Source organism: Chiloscyllium punctatum, chromosome 46 (genome assembly GCF_047496795.1).
Source record: "Chiloscyllium punctatum isolate Juve2018m chromosome 46, sChiPun1.3, whole genome shotgun sequence".
NCBI classification, from domain to species: domain Eukaryota; kingdom Metazoa; phylum Chordata; class Chondrichthyes; order Orectolobiformes; family Hemiscylliidae; genus Chiloscyllium; species Chiloscyllium punctatum.
In genome coordinates, this window is record NC_092784.1 from 36,091,368 (window position 1) to 36,103,116 (window position 11,749).

At 40.2% G+C, this 11,749-nt stretch overlaps 1 long non-coding RNA gene across 1 annotated transcript in view; it reads right to left on the reverse strand.

Moving 5' to 3' along the window:
- Positions 1-1,571: 1,571 nt before the first annotated feature.
- LOC140467948 (uncharacterized) overlaps positions 1,572-11,749 on the reverse strand; it is a 40,125-nt gene continuing 29,947 nt past the window's right edge. Inside the window, exon 3 of the long non-coding RNA XR_011955545.1 lies at positions 1,572-4,242. This is a non-coding gene — a long non-coding RNA (uncharacterized lncRNA). The remainder of the gene's footprint in view (positions 4,243-11,749) is intronic.

Below are 11,749 nucleotides of genomic sequence, written 5' to 3' on the forward strand. Positions count from 1 at the left end.
GCAGGTCAGGTGAATTGGCCATGCTAAATTGCCTGTAGTGTTAGGTAAGGGGTAGATGTAGGGGTATGGGTGGGTTGCGCTTCGGCGGGGCGGTGTCGACTTGTTGGGCCGAAGGGCCTGTTTCCACACTGTAAGTAATCTAAAAAAAAGCGTGGGCTTTGTTAACAGAAAAATTGCGCTTTACAATGAATTATAAATATTTCCTCATCTTAAATTGAAATTAAACCACATTTTTTATCACACTGATTCTACCACACTGATTATCAAGATGGCAGTGGATTACCATAGCTGTGTGCTGCCTCTTCAGCCTGGGGTTTATCCGAAGCCGTCTACTTTCTTTCTTCTTGATTCTGCTCTTTTTATTTTATTTTCTTCTTTATCTAGTATGTTTTTCTTTTCTTTGGGACCTTTTGCAGTAGGTTAATTGGTGCATCGGCACAGTAGCAAGAGCACTCAGAATGGAGGCCATCTCCCAGCAGGCAAAGACAGCACTGATGGACATGGGTTCTCCCGGTGATTAGAGGCAGCAGCAGCAAGTATCTCCTCCCAGCATTCAGGGCTGGCGGCAGCAGTGATTGGAGGCAGTGGCAACAGAGGACGTTTCGAGATGGTAGCGCCTGCAAGACGACATTAGGACTCTTGGCAAGGGGCTGGCAGCAGACTCCTGGTTGCATTAGGCCCATAGCGGGAACTCCTGGCGTCATCAAGGCGAGACTCCTGGTTATCAGAAAGTGGCAGCTGAGTCAGGGACTCCTACTTGAGGGGCAAGTGTGGATTCAACATGGGACCCAGCATAAGCATTGGCATCGGCAATGTGGACCCAATGGAGAAGAGATGATGCCTAAAGAGTGGTGACTCCAATGTTGGTGGGTACAGCGCAGGCAGCAGTGAGGCAGTGGTGGAGAGTGATGACATAGGTGCCATTGGTGAGTTGGCTCAAGACTCATCACAGAGATGGCGGAACAAAGATAGACTCTCTTTCAGTTATTTTTTTTAAATTTCTATTCCTAAACTATTCAAAATGGTGATTGTTGAAACGTTTTACTGCATTTGACTGCATTATTCACTGTAAAATACAAGGGACAATATATCATTCAATTTAATTATAAATGCCCAGCATGGATCATATAATAGAGCTAAAAATCTTAACTATAAACAGAAAGTGCTGTAAAAACACAGCAGACCAGGCAGCATCTGCGAAGAGACAAAGAGTCAATGTTTCAGGCTCACAATTTTCCCTCGTTTTGATGAAGAGTGACTGACCTATGTTCTTTTCTGCAAAGATAGCACTAGACATGCCGAGCATTTCCAACACTTCCTGCCTGTATTGGAGAAAAATAATTCCATTTGGCAGTCCTCCAAAAAATGATCAGATTTCTTGTGAGATTGTTATTCTCCTTCAGTAAGAAACCCAGCAGTAGCTGCTTGAAGGCCTAGTTTGGCACAAAATTAAACAAGAATTTCCAAATGTCAAGATATGAAGAAAATGTAAACAACTTGCTAAGAAACAAAAACAATGTCAAAGAAAACAAATGGAAAATGTAAAAATTATTAATGAATAAAAGTGACGATTAAAAAGTTCCAAGCAGCAGGGATAACTAATCAAGTATTTTATTCCTCTTTCATTTAAGAAGCAGAACTACAGAGGCACTAGGTGCAAATTCTGATTATCAAGAAAGGGGAAAGAATTGAACCCAAACAAATGAGTTGTGTTTAACAAACAACAAGATTGTGTTTGCCTCTAATGGTACATAATCTGAGCTGCCGTTGGTGGAACTGGAGGTGGGAAGTATTTTACCCTGGGTTTTCCATTTCTCCCAACCCAGTGTATATGTTTTTGGGAAGGGTGGAGCAGAATATGTTTATGTTTGTATGTATCTGTAATGAGTGTCTGTTTGTATGCGTGTCTTGCTCACTCAAACACACTTTCACACTCACCCACCCAGTCACTCTTTTTGGCACTCACACTCAGCCACATATGCCGTTTCGCCCACTCATTCATTCATGCATTCACTCTCTCACACATAAACTTTCAGTCACTCATTGTTACTCTCACTCATTTACCCTCACGCACTGATACAGATTTTCTCTCTCATTCTCACTCATACTTCACTCTCACTGTCATTCGTTCACATATTCTTCCTCATACTCACTCACACACACATTTTCAGTCATTCTTTCACCCCAACTACTCATTCACATATTCACTCTCACTCACACACATTCACACACACACCCATTCATATTCACTTCCATTCATTCACTCACACACACTCACACTTTCAGCTTCACTCACACAAAACAAACACATTCATTCACATGTTCACCTGCATACTCTCACACATTCACTCTCATTTATTCACTCATTCACATATTCACTCTCACACTCATTCATAAATTCACTGTTTCACACACACACACTCATGCACATTCACTTCTGTTCACTCACACATTCTCTCACTTACACTCACAAACTCACTCAAATTTATTCTTTCATGCTCCCTTACACTCACTCACTGACACACACTCACGTACTCACAGATTCACTCTCATACTCACATTTTCACTCATTCACACTGATTCATTCCCACACTCTCTCGTACTCACACTTTCACTCACTCATTCATTCAATCAATCACACATTCTTTCTCACCCATACACATATTCACTTTGACTCACTCACACGTTCTCATGCATTTTCCCACACTCATATTCAATTATGCATGCACTTTCGCTCACTCACTCACTCACCCACCCACTCTCACATTCACTGTCAGGCTAACACACTCACTCCTTCACATGCTCTCACACTCACACATTCAGCTTCATTCACTCACTCATTCACACATTCTCATATTCACTCACACATTTACTTACAAACTCACATGCACTTACACACAGTCACTCATTCACTTTTACTCACTCAGTCACACACTTTCACAGTCTTTCTGATATCGATACATTCACTTTTACTCTCATTCATGCATTCACTTTCACACTCACATACATAATCATATACTCTTCACTTTCACACTATACCGTTCACAGGGAGGAAATTAATTGGGAATGGTCACACACCACCAATATGCAATTTAATTTTGGTTTGCTGTTTTGAAAATGCATGTAAATGACCAGTACAAATTAAAAAGGTGCAACATTAGTTGGATAATTGAACTGGAAATATAGTTGCAAAGATCATTCTATGTATAATACACATACATGCCAATGAGTTGCAATGTTAGCAGTCAAAACAGAAAAATAATAAATTAAGAGCATGAGAAACATGGAAGACTAATTGTCTATCGATAATGGTACACTACTTATGTGTAACTGGTTGTCCATGAATAAAACAAAAATTGCAGAAACTATTGTAATAAATCAAAGGAAATTACATGGGATAGATATAAGCAACTTAAAAAACTTGCACAAGATTTACCCATATTTTCCACCAAGCTCAGATAAAATCATTCCAATTGTGTGCATGGAGACTTTTAGTGAAACAATGCTCTAAGTGAAGTTTTCTCTCCCAGCTTTGTTTGCTATCCTGGCACACTTCACTACTCAAATTGGTTGACATTCCAGTGCCCTGATTGGTTCTTCAGCCTGAAAGCTCTGATTGGCACCTTGGGCATGCCAAAGATTCATTCATTCACTGTGCCCTTCATAATCAAAAGGTTGTGAAATTTCAAATCCTTGCCAACCAATGTTTGTCTGCCTAATGTTAAAAAGTTCATTTTTACAGCAGTAATACTTCTAATACAATATCAATATTTATCACGTACGTCCTGAAATTCTGCGCAAATGTATAATGTGAACCAGGATTTAGAAAAAAAGAGTTTTAAATATCCTCTTTAAAATCATCTTCCTGTTATAACAATTATATCTTGCTGCCATGTGTGTATCTTACCCTCAACTCATCAGTTTTATTCACTGTACTCCCTGTCAATTGTCTGTGATGTGCCTTTTTAAGTCTGTTTCCTTTGTCTTTCAGAGTCACTTATTAAATTTCAGTCTCCTATTCCCTGTACTGAATTTGTCCTCAGGTTTCTATCTCTCTGCCAATCTACTTCAAACTCTCCCCAAAATCACTCAAGTTGTCGTATTTCTGCAGGTAATGCAGAATTTACCAAAACAATCTTGGTTGCAAACAGGTTTGCTGCTTTGGATATTGTTGAGGGCATTGGCTGCTCAGATGAATGTAGTCACGGACAAATCAGTGGCATCATGGGAAGGTCAGCTGCACTAGAAAAGAAAAAAAGTGGCAAGCAGTATTAATAATTCTTTACTTAGAGGAATGGACAGATGTTTCTGCAGCCAGAAAGGTGTTTCCAGGTTAGTAATTTGCCTCCCAGGTGCAAGGGTCAAGATTGGCTGCACAGCATTATTTACGAGGAAGGATGAATAGTGATTAGAGGTTGTGATCCATGTCAGTACAATTACTTAAGGTTGAGGTCTTGAAAACAGATGTCAAGGAGCTAGGAAGGGTCTTGAAAAGCAGGACCTCCAAAGCATAAACAACATGATCTCAAGATTAGTCAAAGTCTCATGTCCCATTCAGCATGGAAGCAGAAAAGTTGAGCGATTGAACACATGGCTGGAAAACTGGTATACAAGGGAGGGTATCAGATTTCTCAGGCATTGGGACTAGTTCTAGGGGCAACTGGACCTGTGCAAAATAAATGGGTTGCAACTTCACAAGATGGGACCAGTATCCTCATTGGCAGATTTGTTTGGGCTACTGGGGAAAGTCCATACTTGATTGTCAGGGAGTTGGGAACCTCACAGGGAGTTCATATTCAAGGGAACTAAAACTAATTAAAGGAAGTAGAAGAGTGGTACGAGTTTTTATCAATATGCAAAAGAAAAACGATAACTAAGGGAAAATATGAGTTGAACATTGAGGCGCTGGATGCTGCCGGATGCTGCTGTGCTTTTCCAGTGCCACACTATTCGACTTTGATACTTCAGCACCTACAGTTCTCACTTTCTCTCATGGAAAAATATGAGCACATTACATAAGGAAAGGAGAAATTACAGTGGAAAACAGGGGAGTTATGGAGAAACTAAACACTTACTTTGCATCTGTCCTTACAGAAAATTATATGGAAAACTCACCAGAAATACTCGGCAACCAAGAGATTTGTGTAGTTGGAGAAGTAAAATAAATTAGTATGAAGAGGTTGAACTTGAAAAGCTTGCACTGGATTACAGTTGATAAACCTCCTGGACCAAACGAATTTCATGCAGTGTGTCGAAGGAAGGAGCAACAGAGATAGTGGTTATCATTATTCATTCGTGGTTATCTTTTGAAATTCTATGGACTATGGAAAGGCTTCTGCTGATGGGAAGTTAGAATATGTAATACTGCTATTTAAGGAGGAAGAAAGAGAATGGAGAACTACAGACCTGTTAGCCTGAGGTCAGAGTCATAGAGGGCTACAACACAGAAAAAAATGTCCTTCAGGCCATCAAGTCTATGCTGGTCAAAAACAACTTCCTAAATATTCTAATTCAATTTTCCAGCATTTGGTCCATTACTTTCTATGCCTTGGCATCATAAATGTACATCCTAATATTTTTTTAAATGTTACACCTTTACAGGCAGTGAGTTACAGATTTCCATCGCCCTCTGGGTGAAAAGAAATTCCTCACATTATCTATTAAGGGAAAAATATTAGAATCTATTATGAACAACATGATAACTGAATATTTAGAAAAGAATGGCAAATGTGAACACAGTCAACATAGATGTACATATTATTTTTGACAAACTTGTAGTTTGAGGATGTTAGATGTAACATGGAGAAAGGCAAACCAGTGGATATGGTGCATTTGGATTTTCAGTTGGCTTTTCATCAGGTTCCACACAGGAGCTTAGTAGATAAAGTTATATAGATTGGGGAAGCATGGGAATGGGGTGATAATGGCATGGATTGAGACTTGATTAATAGAAAGAAAATATAGAGTAGGAACAAATAGATCACTTTCAAAATAGCAGGCTGTTACTAGTGGAGTACTGCAAATCAGAACTAGGTCTATAAATGCTCACAATCTGAAGATCAATTGTAATATTTTAAAATTTGCTGACCAAATCTACCAGAATGGAAGTGTATGTTATGAAGAGAATCAAGGGGGCTTCAAGAAGCTTCGATAGGCTATGTGAATGGGCTAGAATGTGGCAGATGGAATAAAATGAAAGTAAACATGGAGTTACTAACTTTGGTAGAAAAAGCAGAAAGGCTTTTTCTGAAGTGGTGAGAAGTAGGGAAGTGCAGGCATCCAAAGAGATCATTCTTCTCCGTAAGACACCAAAAATCACAATTAGATGCAGTAAGCAATTGGAAAGGTGAATAGTATTTTGATCTTACTTTCAAGGGATTTGAAGTACAGAAATAAAGATGTCATGTCCATTTGTTCGTAAACTCATTAAAGTCACTAAGAAGGGAGATAATGTCTGAGCCAGGATCCTGTGTGGGCCTGAGGAATAGCATTGAATGCAAGCCCATCTTGCTTCCCATACAAATCAGAAATAGAAGTAGTCCACTTAGCCCTTCAAGCCTGCTACAATCATTCAATGATCATTCAATATGATCATGGTTGATTATCCAACTCAGTGCCCTGTTCCCTTTTCTCCCTATATCCTTTAAGTCCTTTAGTCCTAAGAATTATATCTTCCTTCTTCTTGAAAACATTCAAATATTTTGGCCTCAACCAATTTCTGTGGCAGAGAGTTCCACAAGCTCAACACTCTCTGGGTAAAGACATTTCCCCTCATCTCAGACCTAAAGACCTATTCCCTATCCTTCGACTGTGACCCTGGGTCTGGACTCCGTGGTAATGGAGAACGTCCTTTCTTTGTCTAATCCTGTTTGAATTTTATATGTTTAGGAATATAGGAACATAGGAACTAGAAGTGGGAATAAGAATGTGGAGTTGAGACCAGGATAAGATCAGTCTTGATCATGCTCAATAGTGGAGCAAGCGCAAAGGTCTCCCTGCAACTAGGGAGGAGGTATTAAGTAAACTGATGGGATTAAAGGCAGATAAGTCCCCAGGGTTGACATCTCAGTTTTGAACCTATCTCCTCTCACTCTTGTTCGAGACTATCCCACAACGGGGATTATCTATTCAATGTCCTCCTTATCAATCTCCTTTTGCATTCTATATACCTCAGTCAGATGCCCCTCATTCCTCTGAACTCCAGCGAGTACATGTCCAAGATATTCAACCCGTCCTCGTGCAAACATCCCTGGAATCAACTAGTGAACCTCCTATGAATAGCTTCCAGTGCCATGACATCCTTCCTTAAGTAAAGAAACCACAACTGGACACAATATTCCAGGTGTGGTCTCACTAACACCTTATATAATTGTAACAACATGCCCAAACCTTTATAATCCAGTCCTTTTGCAAGAAATATCAGAATTCCATTTGCCTGTCTTATTATATGCTGCACCTGCATTACCTCTTTGTGCTTTTCATGCACAAGGACACCCAAATCTCTCTGCACTGGTGCACTTTGAATCTGCTTCCCATTTAAATAGAAACTGACCCTTTTGTTTTTCAGGCCAAAATGGACAACCCCACAGTTATCCACATTAAATTATATCTACCAGATTCTGACCCATTCTCCTTACCTATCAATATCCATCTGTCAACTCTTCATCACAGCCAGCTTTCCCACCCCTATTTTAGTGTCATCCACAAGTTTTGTTATGTGACCCTCTGTCCCTGCTTGCAAATCATTTATATAGATTGTAAATCATTAAGGTCTGAGAACTGAACCCTGTGGCACCCTGTTAATAGTTACAGTTCATCATCCAGAGAAAACCAATTCATCTTGACCCTCTGCTTGCTGTCAGTCAACCAATCCTCTTTCCAAGCCAATACTGTACCCTTAATGCCCTTGGATCTAACCTTCTGGATCAGTCTTTTATGCGGCACCTTGTCAACTGACTTCTGGAAATCTAGATAGATAGATCAAATCCACCAAATCCCCATTATCCACCTTGCTGATTACATCCTCAAAGAACTCCTGCAAGTTTGAAGATAATGAGGACTGCTGATGTTGGTAAGTCAGAGTCAATAAAGCATGGAGCTGGAAAAAAGTACTGCAGGTCAAGCAGCATCAGAGAGCAGGAGAGTTGACATTTTGGGCAGGATCCTGATGGGAAGTGTCTTGCCTGAGAGGTTGACTCTTCTGCTCCTCGTTGCTGCTTGACCTGCTGTGCTTTTTCAAGCTCCACATTTATCAACTGAAGCAAGTATGTCAAGCAACAACTTGGCCTTCATGAAACCATGCTGACAGTGGTGAATTGAGCTCTGATTTTCCAAATGTTTTTCCAAGTTGTCCCTTCCTCTGAGATTGACTCCAGCAACTTCCTCATTACAGAGGTCAACTGGTCTATAGTTTCCCACATTTTGCCTATCTCCTTTTTGAATATGGGTGTCACATTAGCATGTTTCCAATCCATTGGTACCTTTCCACAATCCAGTGAATTTTGAAAAATCTTTCTCTGTTGCCTCCTCCTTTAATACCCATGGTACAGGCCATCAAGCCCTGGGGACTTATCTGCCTTTAATCCCATCAGTTTACTTAATACCTCCTCCCTAGTTGTAGTAATTTCACAAGGTTCTTCTTTAGTAACTGCAGTTTTTGGGAAAAAGTTATTATCTTCTATAGTGAAAAGAGACAAAATATTGGTTTAGTACCTGTGTCATTTCTAACATTCCCATTACTCCCTTGCCATTTTCATTCTGTAAAGGTCCAACATTTATTTTCACTATTCTCTTCCTTTTTATATACTTATAGAAGCTTTTCGTATCAGTGCTTATGTTTTCTGCTAGTTTGTATGAGATTCCTTCCTCATTCTTCAAAACTCCAGTGAAAATAGTAGCTTTGATCCTAATCAGCTAGAGGACTTGCTTGCAGACATCCTTGGATCACTGATGTGAGTTACATGTTAGTTTGTGACGCACACAAAGCAAATCTGTGTAAATTCAGACCCACAACACAGATAGCTACATGCACTGACAGTAACACACACACACACACACACACACACACACACAATCATCTTGAGGTGTTATGGTCTTGTCATCTGTCAAGAGGATATTAACAAGTTTTCTAATTCAGAAAAGTGTTAAGTGAAACACTATGGAAGGAAGAATAAGGAAAGATGACAAAATAGATGTCACAATTATGAATGGGATAGAGGACCAAAGAGATCCAGAGATACGTACATAAGCCAATAAAAGGTTACCAATGGCATTCAGAATCCTGGACTTTACAAATAGAAGCACAGCATACAAACACAAGAACTCTTTGCTTTGGGCACAACTGGAATATTATGGTGTTCAAAATCATGAGGAGTCTGTAGCAAGGTTGCTTTTGGGACCCTGTCTCTTTAATTGACACCTCTAGGACCTTCAGCCAATCAGAATGCTATCAGCTCAGCAGGCTCAGGAATGCAACCAGGAATGGTGGGGCCAATTGGGATTGCATCTGGAAGAATAGGGTGCTAGGAAAGTGGGTCACGGGACACTAGGAACATCAGGCAGGTCCCAGAATCACAGAGGGTCATGGAGTCCTGCAGCACAGAGACAGGCCTTTTGGCCCAAACTGGTCCATGTCAACCAAAATATAGAATTCCACAGATTCACTGCCCCCGAGTGAAGAAATTATTGTAAATATGTAAATATGTAATTCCCCTATTCTAGGATAATGCCCTCTGGTTCTAGAATATTCCGCAAGGGAAAACAACTTTTCCGCATCTACCCTGTCAAGTACCTTACTATCTTGAATCTTGTAAACTCCAAAGATTACAGGCCCAACCTATTCAATCTATCCTCATAAAAGTCTCTCCTTTTCTAGAATCAACCAGTGAACTTTCACTGGTCTGTTTCCAGTGTCAGTTTATTTTTCCTTAGCTAAGGGGATCAAATCTGTAGTCTGACTAGTGTCTTAGTTTTAACAATTTTTAACCCCCTATCTTTTTACTCCATTTTCTTCAAAATAAAGGCCAACATTCAATTTCCCTTCCCTAATATCTGCCAAACTTGTATGCTAACTTTTTATGATTTATCGACATGGACTCCTAAAGCCCTGTGTTGTAGATTTTTGCAGTCTCTCCATTTAAATAACATCCAACTCCTCAACTGTATTCTCCCCTTCTGGTAAAATGGTAAAGGAAGATGATTGTCAATTTACCCAAAATTTCTGGCCATTTAAAAATACCCTTGCCTCAGAGCCCATGCCCAGAGGCCTGGTAGATTCAGCCCACACACAACACATTCACAAACATACTCTCACCAAACACACACACACACACACACACACACACACACAGTACTGTCACATGCACCACACTCTCATTCATGTTCATATAAAACTCTTGGACTCACACATTCACTCTTACATACATTCTAACAGACATCACATAATTCCATTTACCTCATATACACTCTCAGACTGTCATTCATGCCCTTACATGCTCACTCACAAACTCTTATACACTGTTAGACTCTCACACGTACTCTCACATAATCTCCACACACACAAAGGTTTCTCCTTCACATACATGCACATTCTTTCAAAATCCTACAATCACACTGATTGTTACATGCAATCTCATATACATACTCAAACAAGCACTCTCAAACAGACCATCTTGCATACACACACAAACACATATAAAAGCGTTGCACGCACGCAATCTCACAGAAAGTCTCTCGCAAACAATATGCACCTTCTCTCCCTCTCATACATAAGCAGGTATGCTGAATTCCTGTTTGATCTGTACTCAGAATGCTCCGTAGCATATTCAAACTATGACTGAAGAAAAAAATGTTTGTTGTTTCTTTTTCAACTCTGGTAGAGGTAGACCACAATTTCTACACACTTTCTCTTCCCCCAATCTCCCAATCACAGTTCCCTCTTCTCACAGATGGGACGACTCAGACTGGGACTTGGATTTCTGCCATTCTTCAGAACTTTGGTGATGTGTGTGCCTGATTGTCCAGTATGGCAGGCTCTTCCACAATGAGCAGCCATCACTAGGGAGCTTAGGTCACAGTGTCTGGAGATGTCCAATTGTGTACAGCATCACAGCTGTCACTAGCCATGCAGATTCAAGTACTTTGGGATGGCTGAGTGTTACTTGATGGTTTATTTCCATATATCCCAACAGCCAGCAAAAAATGATGCCTGAATTGCTCTCCTCGTCTAGTGAGGTCAGTAAAAGTATGAGTTAGGTAACAACTGCACTCTGAATCCTTAAACTCTTGGTTGCTCCTTCTGTGATCACTTCCTCTCCACTTCCTCTCCTCTTCACAACACTGTCTGCATGGGTCACAAAGCAATCAGACATAGCTGTGATACCACACCTAGCTGAATAGCTTTGGAATGAAAAAGCATTCCCTGTGTAAGTGTTGGTGGGGAGTTGAGCATGAAGAAAAAAGCTGCATTGCAGAATCAGTTTAGGTAAGAGTACAGTGAGAAAAAGGGAGGGGGAGTGGAGACAAATAAGGTCCAAATTAACACAACGTGGATCAACAATCAAATGGCTCCCATGTGCAAAGCTCAGGACTTCAAATGTGCAAATTAATCTTTCTTGGTTCATTATTTTTCTAAATGTCTGTTTTCCTGAGCACAGCATGCCTGAAAAAGCAATATTCAGAAGTGCCCCTCAGCTCCTGTCTCTTCTTACACTCTAAGCTCGCTGGAGGTCAAATTCACTGACAGACTGAT